At 40.5% G+C, this 7774-nt stretch overlaps 1 long non-coding RNA gene across 2 annotated transcripts; it reads left to right on the top strand.

The window, feature by feature from the left end:
* Positions 1-839: 839 nt before the first annotated feature.
* Positions 840-3903, top strand: LOC121572026. 2 transcript variants are annotated; one of them, XR_006001805.2, is made up of 3 exons: positions 840-1160; positions 2293-2327; positions 3358-3903. It is a non-coding gene; the product is annotated as an uncharacterized LOC121572026 (long non-coding RNA). The 2 variants fall into 2 exon arrangements; XR_006001804.2 differs by having other exon boundaries at positions 840-2327.
* The last annotated feature ends 3871 nt before the right edge of the window (positions 3904-7774 follow it).

Here is a 7774-nt window from a genome sequence, read left to right as displayed (position 1 = left end):
AGCGCATGTCCAGGCCCATCTGAAGTTTTCCAATGACCATCTGGATGATCCAGAGGAGGAATGGGAGAAGGTAATGTGGTCTGATGAGACAAAAATAGAGCTTTTTGGTCTAAACTCCACTCGCCGTGTTTGGAGGAAGAAGAAGGATGAGTACAACCCCAAGAACACCATCCCAACCGTGAAGCATAGAGGTGGAAACATCATTCTTTGGGGATGCTTTTCTGCAAAGGGGACAGGACGACTAAACCGTATTGAGGGGAGGATGGATGGGGCCATGTATCGCGAGATCTTGGCCAGCAACCTTCTTCCCTCAGTAAGAGCATTGGAGATGGGTCGTTGTCATGTTGGAAGACCCAGCCACGACCCATCTCCAATGCGAAACACACAGCCAGGGCAACTAAGGAGTGGCTCCGTAAGAAGCATCTCAAGTTCCTGGAGTGGCCTAGCCAGTCTCCAGTCCTGAACCCAATAGAAAATCTTTGGAGGGAGCTGAAAGTCCGTATTGCCCAGCGACAGCCCCGAAACCTGAAGGATCTGGAGAAGGTCTGTATGGAGGAGTGGGCCAAAATCCCTGCTGCAGTGTGTGCAAACCTGGTCAAGACCTACAGGAAACGTATGATCTCTGTAATTGCAAACAAAGGTTTCTGTACCAAATATTAAGTTCTGCTTTTCTGATGTATCAAATACTTATGTCATGCAATAAAATGCAAACTAATTACTAAAAAATCATACAATGTGATTTTCTGGATTTTTGTTTTAGATTCCGTCTCTAACAGTTGAAGTGTACCTATGATAAAAATTACAGACCTCTACATGCTTTGTAAGTAGGAAAACCTGCAATATCGGCAGTGTATCAAATACTTGTTCTCCCCACTGTATGTACCTAATTTTCTACTTTTCAAACAATGCACCAACCTGTCTGTAGTAAAAACCCACATAGGAATTATCAGTTAAGTTATTATCCTGGAGTAAATCTATATGTTTTATTAAATGATCCACCGATCCCTCCCTCCCATCCACCATATTCCTCACCCCTCCCTGAACTTCCATACTTGCCTGTTTTACAGACTACTCATTACTACGATTGATATTCCCAAACCTTTTCTTCTTCTCTCTATTATAGCTCTGCGTGAATGTTTCCTGTCATCTCTCTATGAAAGGTAAATCATATAAATGCATACCCATGTCTCCCTGTACTGTATTTCCTGGCGAATTGAGCTTCTGACCTTCAATTTACCCTCACTTCACAATTTCCTGTTCTTCGCTAAAAGTGTTTTGATTTCTTGCACATTTTGTTATTTTCGCACTTCTCTCGCCACTCTCTTTCAGTCCTCCTTTTTAATCAAAGCCTCCCTCCTTGGCTTTTGTTGCCTTAACCTACCTCCCGCCCACGCGCTCCATTCCGCCTCCTAATTTCCTCTCTCTCTCCGTACTGCGGCATAATCCAGGATGTAAGTTAAATATCGTACTTTTTCCACATGAAAGTTTTATGCAGAAAAGCACCTCGGCATCATTGCTAGCAACGCGTCAATGCGTTTTCTCCACGGACAATTGCATTAGTCATTACCCACAGAGCTGTGTACTGAAAGTCACCATGTAGAGGTGCAAAAAAGTGCACTTGATCAATTTTCAGATCTCTATCATATTCCTCCCACGCTTATGTGTGTGTGAAAACATGTTATTTCTAACTTGTTATTGTCTAAGCACGCACTCATACACTCATGCAAGTAGTACGCACACATCTCAGGACCTTAAAAAAGACATCAGCAGTCTAATTCCATACTATGGAGCTGTCCAAAACCTAATGAACACACAGACACACGCACACGCACACACACACACACACACGCACACACGCACGCACGCACACACAGCTGTCCTAAGCCTAATTAACATGGGCAGGCAGTGTATTAGGCAGGTGTGAGATGACTAGCCTTCCTTGTAATAATGTCTCTATTACTGATCTGATTTACCAGAGATGCTGGGATGGAGAATTTAATAGAAACTGCAGCCATATCCGCTTCACAGAAAATACAAAGTATAAGTGAAAATAAAGGGCATTACAGTGGATCAAATGTAAGCCCTCTGATTATTCTGTGGCTGCCATTTATGGTTATTCAGAAAAAGGAACTTTCACCATGTGCTGTGCTATTGTGAGATTGGGCTGACTTAACCAGATATGACTAGACTTGTTTTGCCCTTCTTAACCAGATATGATTAGATTTGTTTTGCCCTTCTTAACCAGATATGACTAGACTTGTTTTTTCCTTCTGGAACTTTCCCCATGTACAGTACTGTTACGTGGTGATGTCACATTGTGAGATTGGGTGAGTTAACGCACATTAATTTCATTGTATCCAAAGTCACGACACACAGTTAAAAACACTGTGATAACCTCGTCTAATAGTTATTCATACAATCAAGTTGTATGATATCAATGTGGCACAAATGTGTGTGCGTGTGTGTGTGTGTGTTAGTGCTGAGCGATTAACCAAAATATCGGAAAAACTAATTCACCGACGTTGTTTTCTAGAGAGAAATCTAATCATTCACGAGACAAATCAAGTCAAGAACTATGTGGGATACTGCGCTGAAGGGAGTTGTAGTTTTCATTAAGCAACTAATCAACCTAGTTCAGTGCAGAAACACGGTAATTAACAACAATGACCATAATCCATTGTGTAACACAGGTCAATGTTGAATACTTATCGTTACTAGTGAGATTCCAGTAACCAATCATATTATATTTATTGTGATATGTTTAAAAGTTGACAGCTATTACAAATCAGCTGTCAGAAGCTGCATGATGAGAAAGTTTATTTTGACGGCAGGATTTGGTGAGTTTTCATAAGGAGAACTAGCCACTAGCGATTAGGCTAGCTAAGCTATTGCTATCATTTTGTGCTTGTTCATACTGAACCAAGCCTACGCACAAGCCGTTAACATTTAGGCTAGCTCAGCTATCGATCAATTGAAATAGTAAACATTAGTGATCATGCTAATCATGCATGGCGAACTATTTTAGTTTTCATGCTTTTATAAAATGTGATGAGCTATTATCATAATCCATTTTGGTACAGAGTTATGTTTAAGATTACTTTATAAGAAATGATGTATAGGTGTAAGCACTAGTACTTTCCATTTGCCCAGGTTAGTCTATTGTTCAGTCCACGTAATCTGGTCCTGTCGTTGTGTAAAGTCCTTTGCATTGCCCAGGCTAGTTTATTGTTTAGTTAATGTGAGCCTGGTGCTGTAGTTAAAGTGTAAAGCATTTTGACTAAGTTTAATTTTCTTATTCCTGTAAGAGATTAAAGCTAAAAGCTATATTAATGTTTATATGAAATGTACTCAAAACAGGTCAGGTTTTTTGAGTATGGATTCAGTTCCACCAAGGATGGCGAGCCGCCCAACCCAGGACATCTGTAAGAAGATTTGCATGCAAATATTTATTTTTCCTTTTCCTTGGAGGACACTGAATTTGCACTGCCATACTACGCTGTGATAGGATTCTTTGTTGCAAGACATCATTGCACCATACATAGTAGTCGGACTATGATAAGCACATACCACATTTAAACACCTTACAGTGTTGATTGATATGCACAGTCACTCACATTTGATTCCATCTCATAGTGGTTTATAAGTCAGTATTTGTGAATTGGGTTGTGTTTTTCTGTGGATTCATGTTTATTGTATTTGTATTGAACTTTGAACATTGAAAGCTGAGATACCCTCAGATTAAAATAGAGTTAAGGTGCACCCTACTAAACTATATGTTGGATATGTGGTCGATATCTAAGATGTATTGAATTCATATTGAGCTCATTGTACAAATTTCATTCATCAATATTTACTCAAGGTGATGCTTTTTTTTTTTTAAGAATTAAAATTTACAAAATTCAAGCCGGCATTCTTTTCCTAAATGATTCAGTTGTGCTGTTTTCATTTCTCCCTACTGCTCCAGTAGCGAACCTAATTGGTCCAATAGAGTTTAAGCTTCAACATACAGTAGCCCATAGTGTTAAGCAATTGTTACAATTGCGCCTGTTGTTTCCAGCTCAGAAAGAGACGGATGAGCTTTTAAGCCTGCTATGTTAGGTTAGATACACACAGACCACATGAGAGAGGAATGTAAATACAAGATGAGAGAAATGGATAGAGACAGTTAGTGAAAGTATTCCTTATCTACTTTGAAGAACTAGTCAAATGATTTAATCAGACAGCTCTGCAGCATGCTTAGGCAGGCTAGCCTAGCTAAATAGGATGACTAAAGACAGTACAGTATGGGGAGAACAGAGATAATGTTAGATGGTCTGGCTGGCTGGCTGCTACTGCATGAGCAGAGACGGGATGATGACTTTAAGGAATGAAAAATAATAAAGTAATCAAATAAATGCTAAGTAATATACATAACTGAAATATGTTATTATTTCATAGTAATTTCCTTTTTTTGTTTTATTGTCCACCCAATGTGGACCTGACAGAGACAATGGAATATTTTCAATGTTTTGCCAATTTAATGTTCACTATTATTGGCTTTTGAATTTCCATTAAACAGCTCTAAAATCATTTTTATTTCATTATTTCATAATGCATTCTAATGTTTAAAAAAAGTATTGAAATCGAAAAACTGTGGTACTTTTTTAAATAATCGAACCAAAACCAAAAACAGCTTAAAAAGCACTAGTGTGTGTGTGTGTGTTCAGAGAGAGAGAGAGAGAGAGAGAGAGAGAGACCAAATAATGCATGCAGAGCAGAATTAGGCCGATACCCGCTAATTATCAAAATCCAGAAAAGAGCTGTTAAATTCTATAACCACTTAAAAGGAAATGATTCCCAAACCTTCCATAACAAAGCCATCACCTAAAGAGAGATGAACTTGTAGAAGAGTCCCCTAAGTAAGCTGGTCCTGGGGCTCTGTTCACAAACACAAACAGAGCCCCAGGACAACAACAACAACAACAACACAATTAGACCCAACCAAATCATGAGAAAACAAAAAGAGAATTCCTTGACACATTGGAAAGAACAAACAAAACAACAGAACAAACTAGAATGCTATTTGGCCCTAAACAGAGAGTACACAGTGGCAGAATACCTGACCACTGTGATTGAACCAAACTTAAGAAAAGCTTTGACTATGTAAAGACTCAGTGAGCATAGCCTTGCTATTGAGAAAGGCCGCCGTAGGCAGACCTGGCTCTCAAGAGAAGACAGGCTATGTGCACACTGCCCATAAAATGTGGTGGAAACTGAGCTGCACTTCCTAACCTCCTGCCAAATGTATGACCATATTAGAGACACATATTTCCCTCAGATAACAGCGATCCACAAAGAATTCGAAAACAAACCCAATTTTGATAAACTCCCTGATCTACTGGGTGAAAAACCACAGTGTGCCATCACAGCTGCAATATTTGTGACCTGTTGCCACAAGAAAAGGGCAACCAGTGAAGAACAAACACCATTGTAAATACAACCCATATTTATGTTTATTTATTTTCCCATTTGTACTATTTGCACATTGTTACAACACTGTATATATACATAATGACATTTGACATTTCTTTATTATTTTGGAACTTCTGAGTGTAATGTTTACTGTTAATATTTATTGTTTATTTCACTTTTGTTTACTATCTACTTCACTTGCATTGGCAGTGTTAACATATGTTTCCCATGCCAATAAAGCCCTTAAATTGAATTGAATTGAAAATTGAGAGAGAGAGAAAGAAAGAAAAAGAGACAGAGAAAGAGATATATATATATATATAGAGTGAGAGAGAGAGAGATAGCGGGAGAGGGAGAGAGAGAGAGAGAGATAGCGAGGGAGAGGGAGAGAGAGAGAGAGAGAGAGAGAGAGAGAGAGAGCGAGAGAGAGAGAGAGAGAGAGAGAGCACTCATTATATATAATGCTCCAGAGTGACATATCACTAAGCAACAGCCCAGGTGAAAACAAGTGTTATAAACAGCAGCAAAGTGCCGGAGTGTTAATGAACTCGCCCCAGCAGACCCCTGAAACCATTTTCTCTGCTTTGACATGGGAAACATCTGGAAAAGCAATTATAGACAAGACACAACAATACGGGGGATGAGAAAGGTAAACAACACTACAGCTAATTAAACCAGAGGAAAGGGGTGATGTGGAAAACAATGTCCCTACTATCAGACCTTGTTAGGGGACAAACTAACAATGAAGGAGCCTCAACAATAAACACAATAAACATAACAAGATTCCCCTAGATGGCCAGGCAAAATACTGTGGTGGCACTTCATGTTACGGTGCAGAAGTAACCAGGGGTTACCCTCTAAACAACATGGTAGCCATGGTACAGTACTGTTCAATAAAAGGCTTTAGATATACACTGAAATATGCCAAACAGTAGTAATACCTTCCTAATAGTGAGCTGATCCCCCCCCTTTTGCCCTCAGAACAGCCTCAATGCGTCAGGGCATGGACTCTACAAGGTGTTGAAAGCATTCCACAGGGATGCTGGCCCATGTTGGCTCCAATGCTTCCCACAGCTGTGTCAAGTTGGCTGGATGTCCTTTGTGTGGTGGACCATTCTTGATACACACAGGAAACTGTTGAACGTGAAATACCCAGCAGCGTTGCAGTTCTTGACACAAACCGGTGCGCCTGGCACCTACTACCATACCCCTTTCAAAGGCACTTAAATATTTTGTCTTGCCCATTCATCCCCTGAATGGCACACATACACAATCCATGTCTCAATTGTCTCAAGGCTTAAAAATCCTTCTTTAACCTGTCTCCTCCCCTTCATCTACACTGATTGAAGTGAATTTAACAAGTGACATCAATAAGGGATCATAACTTTCACCTGGATTCAAGTGGTCAGTCTATGTAATGGAAAGAGCAGGTGTTCATAATGTTTTGTATACTCCATGTAGAAATACAAGAATGGTCAAAGGAAGAGGCCAGCTAGCAAAGAGTTAGATAATTCATATCATATGGTGTGTCTGTGTGTGCCTGTGTAGGTGCAGTATCTGTATGCTTGTCACCGAGTTTGTGTGTGTATGTACATGTACTGTAGTTCCGCTGTGTGTGTTTGTGTGTGTGTGTGTTTGTGTGTATGTGTGTAATTTTGTTGCGTGAGTGTTCAGTGACATGGCGCCTGTCCGACCCCCTCGGCCGGTACAGACGGCAGCACACCTGATCAGCAGCGGGTCATTACTGGCCTTAATTGGCTTAACGAGCCTAACAACAGGAGACCCTCTGTCCGTCAATCAGAGGTTAGGAGTTCAGAAAAACATGAACAGGCTTTTAAAGACAGGAAACTCAGCACTTAGCAGGAGAGAGAGGGATGGATGGAGAGAGGGGAATAGTGGGTGAGATAAAGAGAGAGAGAAAGGGAGAAAAAATGCTAAACGGTGGGGAAAAAGTATTTAATGAGCTATCTACTAACAAGACAGTCATTTAGAGCTCTTTAGCTGAGGACAGTGAATGTGAAGTTCCTCTTTACACACACGCACGCACGCACGCACGCACACACACACACACACACACACACACACACACACACACACACACACACACACACACACACACACACACACACACACACACACACACACACACACACAAACACACACACGGATGCGCACCCACACAAGCGCATGCAAACACACACACACACACACACACACACACACACACACACACACACACACACACACACAAGTTCCTCTGGGTCCAAATCACTAAGATCTTAAAATGGTCCACACACGTGTGCACACAGTTGTGAAGATGGCG

Source organism: Coregonus clupeaformis, chromosome 8 (genome assembly GCF_020615455.1).
Source record: "Coregonus clupeaformis isolate EN_2021a chromosome 8, ASM2061545v1, whole genome shotgun sequence".
Classification (NCBI taxonomy): Eukaryota; Metazoa; Chordata; class Actinopteri; order Salmoniformes; family Salmonidae; genus Coregonus; species Coregonus clupeaformis.
Note: the sequence above shows the minus strand (reverse complement) of the source record. Positions and strands in the feature narration are given on the sequence as shown.